The sequence below is a fragment of the Bactrocera oleae genome, chromosome 2, assembly GCF_042242935.1.
Source record: "Bactrocera oleae isolate idBacOlea1 chromosome 2, idBacOlea1, whole genome shotgun sequence".
Taxonomy (NCBI): Eukaryota; Metazoa; Arthropoda; class Insecta; order Diptera; family Tephritidae; genus Bactrocera; species Bactrocera oleae.
Window position 1 is genome coordinate 96,887,560 of NC_091536.1, and position 25,703 is coordinate 96,913,262.

The 25,703-nt window shown below is 33.9% G+C and overlaps 1 protein-coding gene across 6 annotated transcripts in view; it reads left to right on the plus strand.

Moving 5' to 3' along the window:
* LOC106614839 (uncharacterized) overlaps positions 1 to 25,703 on the plus strand; it is a 126,085-nt gene that overhangs the window by 32,463 nt on the left and 67,919 nt on the right. For 5 of the 6 annotated variants that reach the window (XM_070106094.1, XM_070106099.1, XM_070106096.1 and 2 more), the window contains exon 3: positions 17,188 to 17,241. The exons of the other annotated variant lie outside the window; for it this stretch is intronic. The gene's annotated coding sequence lies outside the window, so the exon portion shown is untranslated. The remainder of the gene's footprint in view (positions 1 to 17,187; positions 17,242 to 25,703) is intronic. 6 annotated transcript variants of the gene reach the window in all.

Genomic DNA, 25,703 nt, shown 5'->3' on the forward strand with positions numbered 1-25,703 from the left:
CGACTTGCTTTGACATCGTGTAGCTTTTGTTTTCTTAAACACATACATACATATACATTCATTCATTGTGATGTTCTTGGTTGGTTGTTGTAATGCTTTGGAGTTTGCACTATTTAAGCACTTTGACACAGTTTTGGAGATCACGGCGGCCGTTACCATGTCGCTGTCACTTGAATATATTTATTGAAGCCATCTGTTCTCTGTCTTTCTCGATTTTATTAGCTAGATACTTACATGCCTACAAACATATGCATATATTGCTCTCTTGGGTATAGTCTTTGTCAGATAAATGTGTAATTTTTGGTTTAAGAAAATGGTTAAGTCTCGAACGCGTCTCTGTTAGAATGTTGCTAATCCACATAAAGATATGCAGAAGAATTTTCGTTAATTGATGTACCCAGCTGGAAATCGCTTATTTATTTCCCTAATGACAACAGTATTTTTTTTTTTGGTAAGGTCAACTTCAGAGCGTAAAATCAGAGAGACCTTTTAATTTATGTCTCCAGCTTCCAAAGGTGTACTTTTGTGTTGATCCTTGCAACATTGCTCGTCTTAGACTTTAGTTAAATGTTATTATTCCAAAACCACCTCCATCTCTATTTAAGGTGGTCGTCTGCCTTGCCAATATTTTTTTCATCACTATTAACATGTACTATAAAGGATTAAATCGAAAGCATGCTGGTTTACGAGATATTGAGCCCAAGCCCGGCCCCGCTCTGACTATTCACGTTGCTTAGTCAGCTTTAAATGGCGTTTTCTAAAAGTAGAGATAAGTTTTTTTTTTTTTTTTTTTTTTAAGTTTTGCCAAGGTTCCGATGAAATAGTAAAAGATGTATTGAATCTGTAAATTGTTGCTGATTCAAAAAACATCTCGTCATGTTTAGACATACATTTTTTGGAAATTTTTTCTTCGACTTTTTGTGGTGCATCAAGCACGTGTCAAATATAGAGTTTAAAAAAAATGGTTTTGGTTCTATATCCAAATTTAAGAATTAATTGTTGATTGATTATTGAAAAAATAATTTTGCGCAAATATCATGTGTCTGTTTTTTGCAATCCATCGTCTAAATTAGGCCAGAAATTTGTGTGCGAGGGTAGGCGACCCCCTTAAGCGTGATCCCACTCTCATCAATTTGGGACACGGTTATATTTATTTTCCACATAACACAATACAACTCTTTCAGCAATGCTATTGCTTCCTACCGGTTATTAAGTTACTTCTCGGAAAGTAGCTGGTGTTCTTTGACGTGAATTAGCGCCATTTAATGAAATTTTATTCAGTTGCGCATAACGGTAAAACGCGTCATCAAATTTTCTTTTCATTTTACACAATCTCTTGGTTTTTTCTTGTTGCTTTGTTCTACCAAATTTTTCAAGCGACTTAAACGTTTTTCGTCACCGTCCTCTTTTTTTGGGTTAATGCGTTGCCGTTGTTTCCGCTACGCGGCAATTCTTTTTAACTAATTGTTAGCTGCTGGCTTTTCTCATTACCAGTTTAGCAGTGCTTTCAGTGCAATGGCAAGCAAGTTAGTGCTTTTTTGCAGCACGAAATAGCGCAGTGCCGGACCGTTCGAAGGTATTGCTTAGCGGTATTTACATACACACACACAAACCCATTGGCATAGTACAATGTTTGAAATGCAGATAAGGGTGATGCCAACAAAAAAGTTCGTAATGTTCTGCTTTGCTAGACAGTCTGTTAAAATACACTGAAATTGTTTGCCGCTGTGCTGTCATTAGTGATTGTTGCTTTCACTAAGTTTCAAGCAGCTTTTTATAATTATAGATATTACCTAATTTACAGTTCGCGATTGGAAAGCGGTGGGTTCTACACTACACTACAGGCAAATTAATTGCGCGTTTGGAATGTTTGAAGCATCCACGTGAAAATCTTGTGCAACTCTCACTGAAGATAATTTGTATGAAATGTAATCAAATAAATACTTGGGAAGGCTCCACATTTCTGCTACTATTAGCAATTTTCGCAGTTTGATATAAGAAAATAGAAAGACACTAAAAAAAAAAATAGAAAGGAGAAAATAGAAAGCAAAATAAAGCCAAAAATGAATGAAACGAAGTTCCGTTTATCAAAAGGTTTTCAAATTAACGTAAGGAAGAGACTTGTACATAAAGATGTACATATGTATGTACGTGCTTTACAAAAAAGTTGGATTCATAGAAAATACTCTTTTGTTATCATATCATAGTTGTAAGTAAGTAAAGTAAGTGTAGCTGTAAATAAATCATAAAGATAGGTGTCAGATTTTTTTCAAAAATAAAATTACTGGAAATTTTCAGTAAAAAATTATTACTCAAAATGATCTGATATTTGACTGTCCGTTTGGGTACATTTTTGTTGTCGTGAGAAAAATACATAAAGTTTCAATAGAATTTAGTAAACAATCACATGCCGCTGACACTGACGTGTCTACTTTTCTTGGGTTGAATTTTTAAACTATTAAAAAACGTCAAAAGATAGTAATGTGATTGTCAAGTGCATTCTTACAAGTGTCATGCCTGTCATGAAAATCTCAACTGGCGCGTCACTCACAAAAGATCATATATTTATGTCAGATAACGGAAAGAAATATGTGACTAAGGTAAAGATTAAGATAACTGCAAGAGATTAGCGGTTTCATTTTAAAAAACTTATAAAAAAAAAATTTAGTTAAGTGTGCGGTCGTACATATACGGTGAATCATCAAAATTTTTATCTTAAAATTGATCCTTATTGTTTTTAGTGCGTTAATATAAGGTCTAATAAAAATACAATATTTTTGCCTTATATTTATTTTATTTAGAATAATTAGAATGATCCAAGTTATTTGCGAGTTTTTGGTCAATAAATTGTTTCCATTTTCATAATACCCTCGTCCATATTGGCAAACAACTGGGACACTCGATTTTCGCAATCTTCTCTTGAAGTTAATTTTTCGATTTCGATTATGTTTCTTCTAAAATATTTTCATAAAATAATATATTATATTAGCGCGCACAGAGCGCACTTTACTGCTAGCTGTTCTAGTAAAAGAGTACACTTAAATGCCTTTTGGGAGTCCCTTTGCGTTAGATCTTTAAGAACTCTCCAGTTTTCCTAATGAAAACAATTATATATCAGGGGCTAAATAAGTCGATGATATTTTACTTTTGATTTTATTGATTTCGAAAGTGAAAAAAATAACAGTAAACACAACTACTCTTAGTGCATTATCTGCCACTAGTTAAAGAAGTCGAATATTCAATAAGGAACGGTGAATTTTGCGAAAGTAATTGTGAATTTATGTGTGCACTTATGTAGTAACTGTGTAATTTCAAGAGTAAGAATCAATATTTATCAAACTTTGAAATTGTGGCGGTCGCTTGTGCCAACAACACTTACATTGCTGTACCGACAAGTGTTTGTATGTATTTACCAGTCAAAACATCAGTAGGTGTTGTTGTTGTTTGTAAACAAATAGCTGTGAATATGTGTAAACGCTACCCGCCACGAGCTAGAAAAACACCAAGTGATACACAACAACAAATGCACATGCGCAACTAAACGTACATGCATACACACATACGCACATATATTCAGAAGCAACTACCTGGCCGCTTGTACTTTCTGTTGTCGAATATTAGATATATATGTATACATATGTACATACACCTGTGTGCATAAATAAATGCTCGCAAGTTGGCTAACCACTGAAGCGGGCAAAGTAAGCTTTATCAAATGGTAGCCGGCGGCAAAGGTCAATATTGACTGTTGGTAATGACTCTAGGCGGTAAATAACGAGCGATAGCAGACAAAAGAAAGCATGAGAAATGCGTAACAATTGCAACAGTTCGACGAAAAGAAAACAATAATAATAACCAAGTAATTGCTGCTAATGATAATGGCTGGCTGAGCCTTTCAAACGTCTATTTTATCCACTTACAGAAGCTAATAGAACTTATCTAAATCGATTTTTGTGCGTCGCTTAGAAATGCTCATTACATAATCAACAGAGAAGCGAACGCAACTGTAAAATTGAAAAGCTCCTAAATTGAAAATTTAATCGTGGTAAACATGGCTATGTACATGCCGACGTAATTGAAGCATTCCCCTTTATCAATTTTCTATTGTTTTCGAAAATTTTCAATTTATTTTGTTGTTGTTTTCTTCTGGTAATTATTATTTGGTTTGGTTTTATAGTCTAAATAAGTGTGCATACAGGCAACACGCCAAGCACGTCTTTCGGGCATAGTTTGTATTTACGCACGATTGGGTAAATATTTTGAAAGTATGGCACAGTAAACGGTTTCCCAAAATATATGCTTGCAATTCTGAGTACTACAACAACAATGAGTAGAAATGAAATATAAAGAGCGCAAATTATTTGTTTATATTAAAAGAAATTTATATTATAATTAATTCTAATTTTCAGTGTATTTTCATTACAAAACGTATGCTTACATAAATTTATCATTCCTATCGTATTGCGGTATAAGTGTGGTTTGAGTTCGTACTACCATACAGTACTTGAGGTTAAGTTCGAATTCTGCGCGAGGAATATTTTAGAGCTTAAACATTGAAAGATAGTTAGGTCCGTCCAATAAAATAGAGAAACATTATACGGAGTAGATCAACTTACCAATATTAAGGATAATTTGCAAGAGATCCACCAAAACACAGAGTTCGAAAAATTTCAACTAATTGTGAAGCTTTCAATTTCGAATGATCTGGTTGTTATATTTTTTAGCATTAAATATAATTTGCTGTGGTACTCAGGACTTGAAAAGGTTGAGTAAAATTAAGAAATACGCTAAAAATGCGGAATTTTATTTATTAATTTCCTAGCGTAAGCCCAAAAAGGCATTTAGTATCTTATACACACCAATTTTACTTTTCAAGCTTCAAATAGCAGAACACTGTGCAAATTTTATTGCGTTGCGTAGATGGTTTCATTTACTTTGATTGCTTTTCTGACGTTTTTGTTGGCATTTCTTGGCCGTTGGCCAAAAATTGAAACATGCACCAATAATAGATTTTATGCGACCGAAGGCGAACCCAAACAGAACGCTGAGCGCAAGTACTGCATGGGGTGGCATATGGTAACGCAGTCGAGTCCAAAGGCTAATGTGCGTGCTGAAAATATGAAATTGATGGCAAATTCCTCTTTAAACCATAAATGTGTAACACACACAAAAAAAAAAAAATCGTTGTGTGTCTTTAAAAGCGATGCTATAAAATGCTTCAATGTAAGTTGGCTGGTAAGTGCACACATGGCGATGGCTCGTAATTTCACCGCAATTCAAATGGTTTGCATATTAGCACACATTTTCAGCTGCAGTGCCAACAATGCGCGGCGCATAATTCAATGAGTCATTAGCCACTGCCGAGGGGTGGCTCTGGCTATGCCCAAAACAATGACAGCCTCCGATCTGTCAGTGGCAGCAGTCGTTAAATTGTCGTAATGCGCCTCAGCCATTACAAGCTAGTTACAGCGGTCTGTCGGCGGCGACACACCAACCTGCAATTTGACTCGTCCAATTCGCTGCAATAAACTGACAGTCACTGCCACTGCGTTGTCGCTGCCGCCGTTGCAACTGATGCGTTTGTTGCTGTTGTGTGGCATGCGCCATTTGTTATGCGGCACATTTGACAGAAATATCAGTGTGTGTGTGTGTGTGTGTTTTGACGATTTTTTAATAAACTTCGCATATCACGTTGCCTAATTAGCATGCGAGTTTTTCTACACACTATTTTTTCAACTGAAAAGAGTGAAATACGCCGGCGGTGGCAGGGATGTGGCATGAGTGAAAAAACGAAACAATACTTAAAAGTGCAAATAAGTCGCAAAAAAACGTGACAATAAGAAATGGAAAACGGCATTGTATAAACGAGGCTGCGAACCGGAAGTTTTTATGCGCAAAAATAATTTTTTTTGGCCTGGCATTCATGCTATCAGCGGATGCCACACGTCACATATATCTCGCTTTGCATCTCGGACGTTGCATTTTGCACCAGTCGCCTCGAAGCGCATGTCGGCTTCATGTCAAGCGAGTTCGCGTAGAGTTCGAGTTTTAGTTTGAAATGAGGCTAAGCGCTTGACACCATAACATATTTATGCACCTTTTATTTGCGTTAATCTCAGATTTGTTGGCTCTGCCTTCTCTAATAGGCGATTAAAGATATTTCTAAATGTTTCAACTAGTCGGAATATATTCAATCACCATCGACGATCAGTTAATTTGCAAATGAAGACATCAGCAGTTTGTTATGGCGTTTAGCACATAGATGTCTTAAAAATAATCAAATGTCTTAAACCGTTTTTATATTATAGTTAATTCGTTCGCACTTACAGCAGCAGTATGCCTCTGCCCCTATCGTATTCATGCTTGTGTTAATACAATTTTTATATCGGTGATGAAAAAGGCAATTACGTGTTTTTGTATATGTAACGACTCAGTTTATTGTTGCTTTTGGTTTTTAGAAACACGTTCAGCAGTGCGTATGAGTGTTAATCAGATTGCTGCTGACGTGTGTGTGTGATTATGTATGCACATTTATGCGTATTTATGATCAATTATGTGTTTAACACAACGTTGTTTATACATTTGTTGAGAATTGTGATTTATTGTAGTTTTGGTTTTTTTCTGCACCATTTAATGAAATTATAGTGAGACATACTACATACATACATCAACATTAAATATACTTTGGTGAGAATAACTTTTTTTCAGATATTTCAGCAAAGTTTATTCTTGAAATATCCTTCAAAAGTCATAACTACCGAATGGACTGCAAGATTTCAGAAGAGTTATGAGGAAATAAAGATCTGGAGCTTGAGGGCCTCCAACAAAAAATCTGGCGTGTAAACCTTGAAGGTATGCGTCGATTTTGCGAAGGAATACAAAAAACAATGAATATATATGACAGTAGGGCTTTACTAATAAAGTGCTTTGAAGATTTTGGATGGAGCTTTGGAATAAGTTTGTGGCATATAAGGAATGCATGCATACAAATGAATACACCAAGCATTTTATCAAGAAAAGTCAGTTTAATTTTTGCTAAAGCCGATTGGTTAACCTAGCGATGGCTCACTTTAGAACATTTTCCAAGCATTTATTTTAGTAAATTTAATTTACCATCTAATCAAATTTGAGAAAAAAAACTGAATTTTAACGTATTTTAATTCAAATTTTTATCAATTTTTCATACAATCGCTATTAGCCTCGGCTGGGATGGCCTTTTTTTGCCTTCAGTGCATATAGCTTTTTTCGGTTTCAGTAATGATGCGTTTGATATAGTCTTACAGCCACGTTATGGCATCTCTTTTGTGATCTCTACTCTATGAGTCAATCCATATAAGTATTGAGCTCCGCTGCTATCTCACTGTTGCTAATACGATACTTTTCAAGCACTGTTTCTTTAACAATTCCGATGTTATCGTCATTACAGAGGTGGATGGACGACTCGCATGAAGCATGTTTACGATGATTTCATGACCACTCAAATACCTGTATTCGTGATAAAGTATACTCTCCAAAAGCACTACTGCAACATTTTCAACTAATTCAACTAAAATTTCGAACAAACGTGTCGTTAAATTTTTTTCATGGTAAGAATCGCCAGGCAAACTTTGCTTGTCGTAAACAAACAGCTGCCAAACACACAATACTTGCCATATGGAGATCAAAATCCGTTTATCGATTCGCTTTGCATGCGTAGTTTGTATGGATCAGTAAAATTTGATCGGACAAAGTTAACGCGAAATAAATTATGAGTATTTTTATAATACAGTATAGTATTGTATTATATAAATCAGTTGGTTTGTTAAAAAAACTTTGCAACAAACTGCACTAAAAGATAAACTTCTATTATCTTTAGTAATCATTTTAATTATTTACTGTTTTAATTGAGGTTTTTCGCTTCACACAGTAAATTGTCGATTTTCCAGCGCAGGAAGCGCTTTCGGTAGTATTATGTAGCTTAATGCGTATATATTTCCATTCGAGAGTATTCAGTCCAAATACATATGTAATTTCAAATTCTAATTTAATCATTCGCCAAAGTTGTGAAGTATTTACAAAGCACTTCTTTAATAGAAATATACTCATAATGCAGAAAAGTTATTTGTAAATAATAATATTATTAACTGTTATCAAAAGCTTAGTTGTAGTTCAAATAAAAAGTAAAATTGGCGCAAAATAGCTAAAATATAAACACTAGTACTTAGTCAATACATATACATTTATCTATAAAACAAATATTTTCACAACTTATATTGTTAATCTGCATTTGTGTGCAAACAAGTTAATCAATTTTGAAACAGCACAAAGAAATAGCATTAAAATTGATGATAAAGGATATATTTAGCTATACACATAATAAAATACATATTGACTTTTCTTCAAGTTTTCATATAAAATATCTTTAGATTCGCAGTTGAAGTCCACATCATCCATATCTAGCTCCGGGTGCTGCAAACAGAAATATCACCAGTATTGCTTTTATTGCAAATTGTTTTAATTGAATTCTTGTGCTTTCGATATCATTGAAATTCATGCTTTTGGACAATAGTCAATTAAAAGGCAACAGTGTTTTGAATAACTTTGCCTAATGATAAATAAATTGTTGTTCAGTGAGCGGAATTGGAAACACCTGTAACGAATAGAACGCTTTAAACAAATAATCAATTGTAAAAAATTTTAAATTTTTGTGGCAAAATTCGTTTAATTAAAATCAATGCGAATCTGTCAAGAATTGTCAGCGTGTGAAACCTTTTTAATTTTTTTTTATATATTTACAAAAATAAGGACCGCATGGAATCTAAGTTAACTTCACCCCGCATTGTGTGTTCAAAAAATAATGGAAATTTTAAGGTTAAAATTTCGTGGGTTTGAAGAGTCCAGTTGTAGAATATACATGCTCCGAAGTACGATAAAAATTTCAGCTCTATTCATTGCTTACTTTGTCTATTGCAACCGCTAAGGTTAGGCGGTTTGTTACAAGCTTGGCGATTTTCGTTTGTTAAAAGAATTTGTTCCTGATTTTTTTGCCAAAAACAATACTGTAACGATGTATCCATATTTGCCAGACAAGGACCCGTGTGTCTTTTTCCTACAATTTTCAAAAATAGAGATAACGTCAAAGGCCGTTTTACAAGCATATTGACATTTAAAGCGCGACGCTGAAAGATATAAAGGCTTTTCCAAAAATCGAGTTTGAAAAGTATTTCGACGATTGGAAAAAGCGCTGGCATATGTGCATAATGTAGACTATTTTGAAGACAAGAACGTATATTTTTCAAAAATCGAAAAAAATCCCGTTTTTTTTGTTAACATATCTCGTATACTAGCGATTATTGATTATGCACAGATGACATTTGCAATATAAAAATTGTTGAAATATACGAACAATAAAAATTGCAATTAAAATATTCGAATATCCAGTAATTACGGCGATATCTTTCATCGAAATGTGGCCACGGATATGCAGTTACTTTCCATGTCAGTGTGCAATTTTTATGTTCATTTGTGTTTACACATTTTTTAAATTATATCTGTATTACACTATAACCTGCTTTAAATAAAAAAAAAAAAAATTATTTATCAATTTTCCCAACACAATTGGTTTTTGTGCTCGCGCTTTGTGATGCGTGATAAAATATTGTTTTTTTTTTTCAATTTGTCATTTTAAAATATCATTTAAAGGAAGCGGCAACGAAAACAATAAAAATGAACAATGCACACACATATTAATAACTTGGAAAAATTATATACATATTTGCAATGAATTCAGCTGCTATTTGTCCGAACCCGCATATATGTACATACATATGTACATCCGTGGCATACATCCTGACCGAATTTGCACATTTTTGTGGAAGTTGAAACAATTGTACATCTGTTTTGATTCAGCTTTTGTTTAATAGTTTACACTATTAAAACTGGTATATCCGTTGGCGCAATAACAGTTTTAGTGTAATTCTATATTGCAAATTCAATTTCGTACTGTTATTTTAGCATATTTTATATTTTCATGACAGTTTCGATTTCATTATAAAAACATCAATACCATAGTTTTGTGATTTCGCAGAGATTTGAATTCGTGTAAATGCATTTGCAGCTATAAATTCTACTAAAAACCATCAAAATTAAGCTGAAGCGGTGAGCACTGAGGTTGCAGTGTTGGTTAATCTCCTAGAGCAACAATAATATTTGTTTAATATTCACTCGGTGTAATTACTCAATTTCAATGAATATTTCTATAAATGCAATGATGAAATTCTTTGCGCTGAAATTTAGGTTGCTGCACATTTTAATTTATATTTAATGATATTGAAGAAGTTTTGCGACAATTTGGAAGAAAGAAGTTCACGCATTATACATAATGTTTGAATACTTACTGAATGAATGCTAAGAGTTGCAGAAGATAAGGCCACCTATTGTATTTTATTTAACAAAAAATTTAAATGAATTTTACTGAAATTTTACAAAAATCTGTGCGATTTTTTGTTTTCGGGTAGTTTTTATAATAGTAAAATATATTAATAAAAATGTAACATGCATACATATGTATATAAAAGAAAAGAAAAAATATATGTACATATTTTATTTGCATTGAATTTGTTGATACTAACGGCAATAAAAATAATTACGATTTGATTACAGTTATCAAAACACACTCCCTTGGCTTCAACATACTCAAACATTGGAAATAGCAAAACCAAAAAAAAAAAACGTAATAGCTGAAAAAGCGCAGAAAATATACTAAAAATAAACCGTTATATTAAATAACAAGAATTAAGTCATTACACATTTTTGTTTTTATAAATTTAACGCATTTTTCAAACAAGCATTAATTTAATTAAGCGCTGTTATTCACTTTATCGCATATGCTTCTGAATTCGTGCAACAGTTTTTGTCGCACATTCCCTTTACCATATGCAACCTTGTAATTTTTCGCTCGGATTGACAATCGTAAATTATTATCGATTGTGCGCCGCATTGTTTACTATACCTCTAACGGTCAATTAGCTATTCAATGAATAATTTAATTTTCGCCAGCCACAACAATCCCACGGCAAGATAACAATAGCTGTTGGCAGAGCACGCAAGTGTACCGTTAAATAATTATTAATATAGCACTACTCATTAGTAGCGTCGATTTCGTTATGATTGATGCTTTCTCCTTCATCCAGACTGAGTGTTTTTATTCTATATATATGTTTGTATAGCTATAATGTCAGGGATTTTTTTTTATTTGCAAGTCTTTTTCTGTTGTACCGCATTTATGGCTGCATGTGTGTGTGAATGTGGCGAGCGTAATTAATTTCAATTAATTATTATATTTGCGCAAATATGCTTAACTATGCACACGCATAGTTTGCCCGTTTTTTTCTTCTTCTAATTAATATATTTATGTGCAAAAGATTGTTGTTGTACATGACATTATTTAATCCGTTTGTTTGTTTTAAACTTGAATGCGGCAGCCTCTGCAATTATTATAAGTACGCTAATGCCAATCTCACGCCTTCCATACTTCACCACGACAATAATATTGATTCTTTTTTCGTTTAACTCCCCGGAGCCGAATTATTGTGTAAATTGCAAAGTGTTGTCACCTGTCAAATCACCGTTAGTTTGCATGCGATAATATTCGATTGCATTGCACTCGCTTTGCGTCAGGGCGCTGCTGTCAAATTTGCTTTAGGGGTTTTCCATTTTATTTCGTAGTGACATCAAAAGCACTTTGAAATGATTACAATCCCACTCATTAATAAGCAATGTAATCAGGCTTATGTGGCCTGTGATATGTACTTATGTATAGAGATGCAACATATTCATATTGGGTTCTTCTAAGAATTGGTAAATATAATAATTGTCTAATTAATGTGCCACAAGAGGTTTGCCGGAGGTTTTAACCAAATAATTAAGTAAAACAAATATTTGAAATTAAAAGCAAATATATTTATTAATTATTTTATTTTGTTTTTTAATAATACTAGATAATATATGTAAAATGGCACACCTCGTGTGACAGCCTAAAAGCAGACGATTTTTGGGAATTACAATTTTTTTTATATTTTTCGAGTTGCAGGCGATCACCGACGTCGCTAAAATAGTTCCTTCACTACTGCAGTGATGAAACCCAAAAAAAAATTTCAGCAAGAAAATACCTGAAAGCTGACAAAATGGCAGAATTTTAAGAAACAAAGTTGTATTTTACTTAAATCTTTCGTAGTTTTTATCCTGCCAAAACTTGATTTTTTATAAGATCAAAAAATTGGAACTATTTACAGAACATGCATTTGATATTGATTGAATCATTTGTCTCTGAGTAATCACCGCATCAAATTCGATATGTGAAAAAATTATATATATTTTATTCAAACTTTCACATTAGACATGGCACTTAATAATATTTTTATTAATTTTTAATATTTGCTGCATTATAGGTTTTCGGACTTATTATAGAATAAACTAACAACAAAGTTTAGTAAATATTGTAATATTTCATTTGCTCTGATAAATAATAATAACGTTATAAAAATATTATATAACGTAATATTATTTTTGCTCTGATAAATAATAATAACGTTAGCAATAAATACCTCGAATCAAACCTATCGGTCAGATATATTTTAATATGATTTTGATAATTTTTAAACAAAATACACGTAAAATTAGTCAGAGAATAATTTAGAAGCGGTGGTGACTGGTAACTAATTTTTGAATTTTTTCATTTTTTACGGATCCTCAGTTTATTTATTTATTCTTTTTTTTATTTTTTTTTAAATCAAAAATTTTTTTCTGTCTTCAAAAAATAATAATAATAATATTAAGCCAAAATTAGCTTACCTCAATTTTTGTCATTCTTCACGTTATTACAGCAATGCTCATTAATTTGAAAATATTTTTATTAATGAATGCAAACTAGCAACTAGCTCATTAATGCGTTGTGCGCGTTTTTACTTTAAAGGTCTTTTATTATTACTTTCAAAGTAATTACTCGGATGACAGTAAGTATATGTGCAAATTACTGTTAATTATGAGGTAGCGTTCCCTAGACTTGCGGCGAGATTTAATTGACTTTTCTATAGAAATGCAGTCGCAGCTTACGACTTATGCCTGACTTAACAAAATAGTAGTAATAAAATAATTTTATTGCTTATTCTAAAATACTCAGAAGTATTCGTGAAGGAAAGGTACTTAGGAAAATATTTTTATGAATGCAAAGACAATTTTCACAAAGCTATTGTTCGCTGGTAAGGTTAGCTTTAGTACCTTCAAGTAGTCGAACACTAAGTTTTGTGAACGGACTGTAGGTCTTTCTTATACGTAAAATGAGTGATATAGAGCTGTCATCCATGCAAAGAGTTGTTGATGATTTTGATTTCACGAGAAGTATCTACAATATGATAAGTCAATTATGCCTAGGGTCGTCCATAATGTGATTAAATATTTCCTTAATATTAAATTCTGCCGAGCACTTGAAAGCCATTATTTTAAAAACTAATATTCAAGGTGCAAAGTTTCGTATTTGTATTCATTAAAATATTTTCCAGTTCTCTCCAATCTGTTCACTGCTCTCCACAAACATGAGAAACACTGAAACTAATCAAATCCTAATTTGAAGATATTAGATCGCCGCAAACATTGGTAATAAAATACCGCTATGTAATGATGTCGCTATTTTATTACAAGCACTACAGTATATTTTCACTCTAATGAAAGCAAAAGCAAATCGCCTGCGCCGGCGCTGGTCGCAGACACATCAGCATTTCTCATTAGAGAAGCTGAGTGGTGTGTTGTGGTAATGCATGTCGGCTTCAGGTGCGTCTCTCGGCGGTGTGGCATGCCGGCGCTTTCGTGGCCGTTAATGCCGGGAAATATTTATGTTTATTGCAATTTAATGGCACATAGTTACATAAACGCCACAAATGCATAAACATGCGAGCATTGCACGCACACACCGCCGCAGTGCCGCATTTACGGTATTACATTATTAGATGATAAATGGGCGCCAAGAGAGGCACGTCAAGTTCAATTGCATAATTGGCATTTAAATGTGTGCACAATTAAAATGGCATTAGTTGCAAGCGAATTGAATAATGAAGGCAATGCATTGAAAACTAAATTAAATAATGGAAGAAAATGCAAGCAAAAATGCACATAAATAAATATTTAATGCGCTGCAATTGGAGTATGCCAACTGAAAAATGGGTGAAAATAAAAATGTGTTCACACACACGCTTGCACACGTCGAACAATAACAATAATGAGTGCCATTGTTGCTGACTTGTTGACTTGGGAGTCCATCGCAAAAGCTCTAGTGAAAAAAGTAATTGCCTATTGACAACTAATGGAGCCTTCAGCTATGCAGCGGGCATGCATGCCGAACAATAGATCAGCATATGTGTGTGTGTGTGTCTGTGTGTGCTTTTAATAGGTATTCATATTCATGACAAACACATAAATAAAGAAATTAATTGTAAGCTTGCTAGCCCGCTAAGTTCTCAATGGCAAGCTGACTATTTGCGAAAATCAATGAAATGCTAAATGCCGTGGTTGTGGCATACCATGAATGAATATGCATACATACATATGTATGTACACATGTACGTATGTATGCCTGCTTAAACACATACAGTGTTCGAAAATACGAAGAGTTCTTTATCACACCTGTCTAGTTTAAGGCCCATATTCAAACATTTTCCGTTTGTGACTTTCATGCAAAATTAAATAACCTTATTTAAAACAAAGTAATTCAAGTGGCAACCTTTAAAAAAAATATTTTCAGTTGTGAGCTCTCTTAGACCTCTTCGCTTTGCAAAGTTTCTGTTTTCATTTTTTAGACATTAATATTTTAACAAAGGTGGCAACTTTGTAATTTTTTCAAAATTTGTCTCCAAATCAAAGAGGTCGTAAGTAATCAGACGAAATTTTGTTTCAACTGCTTTCTTGCTTCATTAAACTATTTTGACGATTAGCAGCTCCGATGAAAGCTCGTTTTGAAAGCAGTGGTTGTTAAGTGACAAAAGCTTTTGTGTGGCACAGTAATGCTCATCTAAATGCCAAGACATTGTTGCTCTTGCACTTGCGGATTTACTGGGTGAACTAATCTAATTAATGCGTATGTGTGCGGCGTGTTCTGCAAACCGCAAAGGCAAAGGCAAATCCAGACAGCTTTCAGTGCTTACATATGTACACACCCCACGCGCGACGCTGATATGTGCCCATTGACTATTGGGTGGCTAATATCCAGTCAGCAGTGCGCAGGGCGCTCTGTCAGTTGCATTCCATGCGCACACTTCAGCAACGTAACCCCGTTGCGGTGGCGGCGACGTAGCGACTCTTTGTTGTGTAGCCACCGCTGCCGCATTTCATTATGGTTGCAGTGAATTATATAGCGGTGGCTGCTATTGTAGACTTCTTGATTAATCCACACTGCAGACCACACTCGACGCCCATAAGTACGGTTACTTGGCTCAGCTTTGTAACATACTTTGTGCACATGTCGGCGAACGTATGAATACGCTTACGGTCTTGTATGCACGAGTATGTATGTATGTATGTATGCATACGCGAATAATTATGTGTATTTGTACTGGCTAGAGTACTCCGCTCGCTTGGACTGGGTTAATGACTTAATTTAATTAGAAGTTAATTGCTTGCAACCTGCACTGCAGAGTGGCTTATGGCGTGTGGAAGTGCACATCGCCTTCCGATGCACGGCGGCAAATGGCTAAAAAGCGCTGCGGAAACGGCTGCGGTCAACATTGCGTTTGAGGAGCTGTAATGGCGCATTCAAACCTGCTAAATTTGTTATAATAACAACTTGAAGAAGTATTATCCAAATGCTTATTATCATACGAAATGAACCATTAAATAAATGTTCCACCTCATTAGCACGCCTTAATGCTGAACTTTTCATATAATATATTCTGATACTTCTTTAATATATGTCTATGCAATTATTAGAACAAAGAGGCAATTAGTATTTTGTAATCTCCTAACTTGAAATAAATTTAGTTGGGCTTCGTAATATCTTCTACAATTCAAAGTTATGTTTTATGCGTTATTGAGGTCACGGCCCATGTGCCAGAAAAGAAGCGAAAGCAACCCCAAACACTTCCTCAGATAACATGCAAGCTTCATGCGAACTTCTATATTTGTTTAGCTTGGTAAAAAATATCGGGCAAATATTATTGAAAGAAATAATATTAATGCATTGCTTTATCGCAAAAAATTTGTTAAATACAAAATAATCAAATTTAAATTTTTGAAGAAATGATCGAAAGTGAAGGTTTCATAATTTCGATTTTTTTTCTTTAATGTTTTTCAGATATTTATGTATGGAGTATATTGAATATGGCTTTACACAAAATTCAAAATTTTTTAGAAAGTTATAACATTAAGTGGATGTTCTCAATCTTATATACGTCTCTTTTCAGATTTCCTAGCAGTTTTATTTCGAAAACGCTTAGACCGTTTTATTTGGCAAAACGCGCGTGCATAACTCTTTAAAAGTCTACAAAATCTACAGTCTACAATTTTCATTATAAAATGTTTACGGAACCGGCTCTTTCCACAGGCATACGACTACTAAATGATGAAACTAAGAGTGTTAAGAAGAATTTTTGTTGATGCTTTGAAAATATACAATAACATGATATAATTATTTTCATTGCTAGTCAAAACTTTTTTGAAAAATACTTGAAAATAACAGCTTCCGATTGAACTCAACCGACTCAATTTCTTTGTCTGCCATTATAATATGGCATGTAAATTGCATGTCACGCATGCGCAACAGTTCCATTATAGTACCTTTGCCTGATTTTGAGCTTTAGTCGATTTCTCTTAATAACCAATGAAGGTTGTTTACACAAGCTGAAGTAATGGCAATTTCGAAAAGTCGGTACCATTCGGCTGTCTTTGACATCGTGCGTTGATATGAAGCATACAGAAAGGTAGAAAGAAAGAAAGAGCGCTTGAAAACGCTTACTTTTGGGCAGTTACTAAAGCCATTGGTGGGCGTCGATTTCGGTATTGAGGTCATTTATGCAGCGGAACAAACGAATGAATGAATTAAATATTTGTTGTTGGAAAATCGACACTTGTATTAAACTAGCTTTAAAATGAGCTCATGCACTCCCAACTCACATGCTTATTTTTGCGAATTTACTTTAATTTTATCTTTTCTCTTCACTTCAGGTCAGCCGATGTTGTTTTCAAACTTCAAAGCTCTAAACAAAAGAGAAAATTCAGGTAATTTTGAATACTTAAAATTATGTGAAGAAGCTGTTTTTAGCGTTAGCAATTTGCTTTGTAAATTTCAAATACAAAATTGTTTCTCAATTTGCATATATCCCAGAAATTTAATTAGTTGTGAATTTCATGAAGTAAATATAGCTAAAAGCGCAATTTCACACATACGATCTGAGACGAACGCGCTATTACATAAAAGCTCATGTTGCGAATTTTAAAAATTTTTCCTACTTTTTCTGTTACCCAGCACCGCGCGAATTCTGCCCATCTGCCGAACATCCTTTCACCTGCCAATCGCAGTTCCCAACTTGCGCCATGGCAAACCTAACGCGCCAACAGAGTGGGTAATTGGTGTATTTTTTATGATCTGCAATTTTTATCTACTCATTTCGACGTGCTGTTATCGGCCTGAAAATATCGCTTTACTTTATGATACCTCCAATTTTGATGACTTTATTGCGCCAGCTGTTGCTATAGTGAATAAATTTTTGGTGGGATATTTGCTGCTTTTTTTGTTGTTGCTATTTTTGCTGTTAGCGAGCGGCGCATTTTGTGTTTATTTCTTCCAGTCAATGAGTCAGCTTTTGTTTGCCGGCAATAGAAAGAGGTTTGAAGTTTTGTTTGTTTTGCTTTAACGTGGCGAAGATTGGTTGGGCGTAGTTTGTTTGTATATATGCACTCAGATTCGACTGTATGTATATTTGTTGTATTATATGTGTCTGTTATGAATGCTTGTGATTTATACTGTTTTTGTAAAACACTTGTTGACTGCTCTGGTTTCTCTTACGGGGAGAAGAGGCTTCTTACATTGGCTTCGAGATGAGTTTTATTTGCCGAAATATTTATAGACCTGCATTTTTTCAAGTTTTTCAATATTTTATGATTTCAAACATGTTGCGAGCTGAATAGTTGACAACAAACACAAAATACTGCATTCCAGATGAGATTATTTCTAACTTTTGACCGTTAACTGACTATTTCCACCCTCCTTAATGAGGGACTAAGTGTGTAATAAATACGGAACCTATTTTTTTACATTTTAACCGAGTAGTTTGTTAAGTATTGACAACATTTTCTGTTGCAGAGCTAAAACTAAGATTCAGACTGAGGTATAGAAATATATTAAGGGTCCCCGACACTTAGTAAAATGCATGGAATGGAATCTAGCCTGTCTTAGGGTTGTAAATTATCGAATCGTATTTAAGAATCGGTTCAAGGTCCATTATGAAACCAGCATCAACAAAACTGTAGAACTTTTATAGTTTTTTGTTTTTGATTGTGAAATAAAATCTTAACAATTCTACAAATAATTTAGAAACATCGAAAAACTTAGCTATCTCGATCCCTGCTGCATGGGACAAGCTAAATATTTTCTCAACCACCACAACTCCATGGTGATGACATATCAAAAATGTATCCTTCAAAATGAAGAAAGATACATCTATCTCTTATAATTTTTTGCTTAAGATTGCAACAGAAACGAATTCGATGAACCCAATTTTCGAGTATTTTTACCACTAAATCAAGTCATATGTCATGAATGTAGGTTCAGTATTGACTTCTAAGCTTGAAGAGAATCTGGTTTATTATTAAAGACCACTGACTTCAAATAAGCCCACAAGAAGTAGTCTAATGGTGTTAAATCACAACTTCTTGGAGCCATTCAATGTTACAATTTCTTGAAAATTTCGAATCTTCAAACTTTTCTGCAATAATTCGGTTGTTGCACGTTCTGTGTGGTACGTAGTAGTGTTGGAACCGGATGTTGTCAAGATCAACTTCTTTTTCTGCGGCCATGAAAAGTTGGTTATTATCGATCTATGTAACTGCTTTCCATTGACAGCAACGATGCCACCAGCTTCATTTCGAAAGAAGTACTAACCGATGATTCCATCAGACCAAAAACCAAACCAAAATGTCAATTTAGCTGAATGTAATTGTTATTCATGAATAATTTGTGGATTTTCTTCGCACCAGAATCGACAGTTTTGTTAATTTAGTGCACCACTCAGATGAAAGTGAGAATCATTGGAGAAGATGATTTTCTTAAAAAAAATTGTTCCAGTGCAATATCAGAAAATTCGTCAGTTCTTGAGTGTGAATAAGTTTATACAGATGCCAACCCACATCCTTTCTCAAAATCCGCCAGGTTGTGGTATTCAGCAACACTTGCCTGAACGGCTGCAATATTTTTATTATTTCGAGCGGTTCTTCATCCTATTGGCACTAAAATGGCAAAAGTTCACGAAAAGTTGCAATCGGAGAACAATTATTTTGATAATAAAATTGAATAATTTGTAAACGTTGTTCTTGCGTATATCTTTCCATGATGAAATTGTAAACATTACACAATTCAACGAAAAAAAAAATTACAGATCATGACATATTAAAAATGTCCGAAACGTCACTTAGAAATCATATCATCCCTATTGGAAAACCCGATACATACAAACATACAAGGTGCGTTCCAAAGCAAACAGTAAAAAAGTAACAAAGTAAACTCTAGTGGCGCCATCTATATATCGACTAGTGCGTTAGAATCTGCTATCCTTTATCGACTTCCAGTAAAAATTTCATGACATTTCATCTATTGGAAGTGAAGTTATTGTGTTTTAAGTGTCAGTATGTTTTTGTCATCGGTGCGAAAATGAGCTTCGAACAAAGAGCCAACATTAAATTTTGTTTTAAAATTGGTAAAACTTTACCGAAACGCTTTAATTGATAAAACAAGTTTATGGCGATGATTGCCTATCTCGTAGCAAAGTGCACGAGTGGTTTCAACGTTTTCAAAATGGTCGTGAGCTTATAAATGAAAAATGAGCCGAAACCCAAAAAATTGCGCTGGAGATGTCAAAAGTGAAGACAATGCTGATTTGCTTTTATGATTCCAAGCGTATTGTCCACAAAGAATTTGTTCCGCCCGGCCAAAACGTTGATGCGGTATTATATCTTGGAGTTTTGAAGCGTTTGGTGCGCCGTATTCGACTTGTTCGGCCCGAATATCACGAAGATGGAAGTTGGCGTTTGTTGCACGATAATGCGCCGTCTCATCGATCGACGCTTGTGGCCGATTATTTGATATGGCACCGTGCGACTTCTATCTTTCCGGAAAAATGCATTTGCCGATGAAAGGAAAGCGTTATGCAAAAGTGGAGGCCATAAAAAAGACTGGCACCGGCATACTGACAGCCATACCGGGCAACGAGCTAAAACACTCGTTCGACATGCTTTTGGACCGTGCAAAAAGCTGTATTAAAGCAGAAGGAGACTATTTTGAATAAAATTAATTGATTTTGCCGATAGAGCCATTTGTTCTGTCTTTTTTTTAAAAGTCCTGTTTACTTTGGAACGCACCATGTATATGCGAATTAATATCGATGGTCAAGTGTTTTATGAAGCATTGTGTTTAACGCTATAGAGCCTGCGAGTCAGAGAAGGCTGAGTTTATAACTTTCTCTCTGTCATGGCATTCTCAAACCAGACTAACAAAAACATGTGTCAGATGTAGCAAACGAACGAAGTTTACTTTTTGATGACGTCGTGTACATAAGAGCATACACATGTACATTTTTGTGTTTACACCTTTAAATGTGTATTTTCAGATAAAAAAAGTGTTTACTTCGAAGTACTAACATTGCTATCATTGAATGCAACGTTGGCGCAAGTGTTAAGATAAACCAACAGACAAATAATAATTACCAACAAAAATAATTGTCACCGAGAAACTCTTGTTGCTTTATCGCACGCTGGCTTTAGATAGCGAGCGACGCGTCATAGATAATGTTTTCAACAAAAACAATAAAACGCTAAAACAATAACAATTACGTTTGTTTTTCTAGCTTATTAGCACATGTTTTAGCGATAAAAAATTGTTTATTTTGACATCGACTGAGACATTTCATTCCGATGATCGATGCCCTAATGGGCAGCTTTAAACTCGCTTTGGCTGGAATTATGTTGGATATTTGTTTAGCTTTAGTGTGTACATTGGACGCCTCATAACTAATTTTAACTCCATCAACAACAAGATTATGCTTAAAAAGTCATCATATTATGCTGTGACAAATTTTGAGAAAATCGAGAGTCATAATAAATAAGAAATGTTGTTTTTTTGATAAGCAAACAAAATGTTGTTCACAGCGCCAAAATAAATAAAGTAATTGTAAAAGCTCAAGTTCATTGTTGGTAAATATTGAATGAGCTAATATTAATTAGTTTCACAGCCAAATGTTATATTCTATGGCTATCCAGTTTTAGAATGCGCACGGAAGGCTCCAATTCGAAGCTTTTGAAACTGAAACGTAACAAGTGAAAAATCCGTATTCCACAGCAAATACTAAAATGTTTCCGATTAAAAATTTAAAACATTGCCATCACTTTTAAATTATAATTAAAAATTACATATTTCGGGAAAACAACTTTTTTAGTTCTTCCGATAATTGGAAATTATTTCGTTCAGCCAGCTAATTAATTGCACATTTCAAATATTTGCTTTCATTTCCTAAATTAATGAAATGCGTAAAGGTAATTTTTGGTGGAAAGCACAACGCTTACTGACATGTGTACAGCGCATTTATCAATACTCAATTTAAAACTGTCGTGCATGCATTCAGAGCACCGCAACCAAAAATCTAGCAGAGTTCAGTTGTGAATATCCTCTGTAAATACACACCTTTTTTAATAGATAATGCTATTAGCTAATTATGATATTAGGCAAACATATGTATCGCTAGTCAATAAATAAAACTCTACAATTACTATAAATATATCAATATATATTGCAGAACGATTAATTAAACATTGCTTAGTGGATGGTATTTGTTTAAAAGGGTAATTGTGAAATAGCTTATACGCCGTGGAGTCCTCTATGCGGAATTATGTAAATATGGTAGTAGTTGTTGTGCACAAAACTTCGTATGGTACGAAAAAAGAATATCGTGGAAAGGGAGCAAATTTAGGTAGTAATACTTATATACTAATACCGAAGAAGTCTGTGGAAAGAAGTTTTATCGTAGGCATGGCATCGAAAAATCAGTTATATTTTATATTAATTATATTATATTTTAAGGGGAGAATGCTGCCTATAATATACAGAATAGTTACTTCATATACTTAGTAAAAGCACGGAATGAAAAGCGACTAAACCTATAAATTAAAGAGGTTTATTAAAACACTGAATGTAGGTGGAGTTTTAAAATTAGGAATGTTTTTATCTTTACCATCTTTTACTCCATTACACATTCTTCAATACTCATGTTAATCTTAAGTATTTCTTAAACTATAGCAATTAAATTGTTATTATAATTCTATAATATAATTCATTCAATTGGGTATTTCGGTGAGCTTAAGAGGTGAACGAAGTTCCTTTTCAAAAATATTGCCTTGCCTAAGGCCTTGGAGTTGAAATATTACGCATATTTAATACCATTATGTAAAATAAATGGTAAATTTTGTCTATTCCTGATCTTCCGATAAATAATTCAGTGCAAAGCTTTATAAATACAACAATTTCTAACTTCTTTGTTTAGTTACACCTGCTAACATAAATATATTACATATGAGTACATACATACATTACATTAGCATTTTGTGTGATAAAACCAATAAAATTCGCCTGTCTGCTTTGGCTTTTCGAACACAATAATTAATCGCATCAAAACCGAAAACATGTGTAAACTCCACCAACCACAGTTGTATCGGCTGGTTGAAAGCTGTTGATGTTTGCGGTTTGTTGCTGGCAATTGTCGGCAATGAGAAATTATAAACAAATTACAAGAGCCCATTTGCCATAGAGGGCTCACTGCAAGGGGCGTCCATTTGTTTCACTTAATGTGCTGCTGTAAGTGCACATTATTGATTTTAAATTAGTCCAAACGTTTACAATGCAATGACATATATAAATATGTTTGCTGTCATTTGTTTGAAGCATGCTCATACAAAATACCATGCAATACAGATAGAGTAACGTTAAGCTCGACTAAGCATGTAAATTTTGCAAATTTTGGAATGAAAGTGTTAACAGTTAGCGAAGGCTCAGGAGTGGAGGATATGCTCTCCTCTTGTAGACATATTATCAATTGTGAACCCAAGCCATTCAATTTATTTTACTAACAATCCCAAACTTGTTTTTTGACTATTTAAACTAAAATGAAAAACTGCTACAGCATTAGTACGACTTTTCATCATTATTCATTATTTAAAAAAAAACTTTTATGCTGAATATAATGAAAATCATGATAAAAAATATTAATTAGATAATTTCAAAATATGACAGCATACTACAAATGCATTTTTCTCTTACAAATGCTCTCGGGAATATGGAAAAAATACATATATGGTTTGGGGAAACTATCGTTTAACTTCATTTTGCTTTATATCGTTTATGAATTGTTCTGAATTTCTTGAATAGCTTAAACAAATTTTTTTAAATTTATTTGACTAATTAGATAAAAGCAAAATTTTATTGCTATGCAATATAGGAAATTAGTTTTATGCGAACAATATGGGGCGGAGTGTAATAAATACTAACAGTGACATGCGGTGGCACATTCATTTAATTCAGCGCGTCCTACAGCGCTTCTCAGCAGACCGAAAGCACTTGGTTTTCCAACATTTTTACGTAATTACACTGCAGTTAACTATCGAAAAAATCTCTACTAAAATACTGAATTTTCGGTGCAATTCAAGCCCTTATACATACTAGTAAAACGTGCATACATACACACATATATATATGTATATATAATATAGGTATATGCATTTGTGTCTAGGCTCACTTGTAGCAGTCAGTAGCATTTGATCGGATGAGTGCTTTTCTAAATTGCATTTAAAATTTTAATTTTATTTGATATAGCTGTGTACATTCAGGCATTGTGAATGGGCATAGCGTTGCCACAAATTCGATGGACATTTAGGTATATAGTGAAAGTGTACCTGTAGGTATGTCAGTTGGTGTGGTTGAAGCACTCACTGTCGTCTGCCGCGTAATGAGGTTGAGCAAATAAATTCAAACGTATTGCCACTTCATCGAGACATGTTCTAGTTTCAGCACAAAAAAATCTAGTAATTGAGTCACATGAACTAAAAGCTCTTAACCCAGGTGTGAAGTCTATCTTTATTTCTCTATAAAAAATATTTTTTTGGCGTGGCACAAATTAAATATTAAAAAAATGTTGCTAAATTTTAGAAATGTTTCAATGTCATTTTGGTTTGTTTATTTGTTCAACTGTTGGGGACTACGTGTCGACTAATATAATAATATTTTTGTTCGTTCTTTTGTAAATCCCGTACAAATATTTTCCAAATATTAAAGAACTTGTGTAAAGAAGAAAAGAAAAAGCCACTAAGAGAACAGATCTTCGACTTTTCTTGTGTTTTGGAATTTCAATATGCGCTTCCAAACCGAGTAATCTTTAGTTGTTAATAAAAAGTCGGATATTCTGTGTTTTTCTGCTTTGACTTTGTGAACAAGACAAGTTTATGAAGGATTCTCCAATCTTAAACTCCAAATAGATAAAGAATATTTTGATAAGCTTTATACAAGCAGAAAATTACTTGATCTTATGATTGGTCAAAAAAAAAATGACCTCAGCTATAACACACTTTTAAACAATTCATAATTTTAGAATCAACCATCCTACCGACAACCAATCCTATATTCGACCTTTTTTCCATTGCAAGCTTTTCGGGGTTAGATCACCACAAATGTATATTCTTACTTAACATTTTACACACACAACATATCTTAGTCAACTTCCTCAACTACTAACCTTGCCCGTTTACCATCTTGACTGAGGCACAAAACGCACAAAACCCACACATATAAACATACGTTTTCGGCATACGAAGCAAAATAAATGATCTGCTTATAGTAATATATATTACATACTACAATAACATAGTTAGACTTTGGGATTTTAAATGTGCCATGAAAAGGTTGCCAATTGGTTATATTTGAATTTTGCGAAAGTTTTCTCTTTTATAGCTTAATCCAACTTTACGACGGTTAACTACTTGTTTGGGTGTTCAGGCAACCACTAATACCTGACATTACAAATTGCGCCCTATGAGCCACAAGCACACACACACGTTCATTTGTTTATTTAAGTGATATCCCTTTCAGTTAGCTAAGGGTTTAGTAGTGTAGGGATTTGTTATTCTAATGAATATCAGCGCTTAGGCAAATGCAAGACTCCAATAGATAAAGCAGCAGTAGTTGTAAATTCTCACAAAGGGGCATTACAATAATTTTACTGAAAAAGTTCTGCTATCAACTGGCTTTTTATCTAAGACTACTGTGTGCGTGTAATAATTTGTTTTGCCGTATTTCTTCATGTACTCAACTTTTTGGGTGAATCCCACACACCGTCGCAGACCTCGCTCAGTGTGGGCTTACAGCTTCCTTAATATTTAGGATATCTGCATATTTATTTTCTTGTTTGAACGTGACGTAGTAAAGGTCA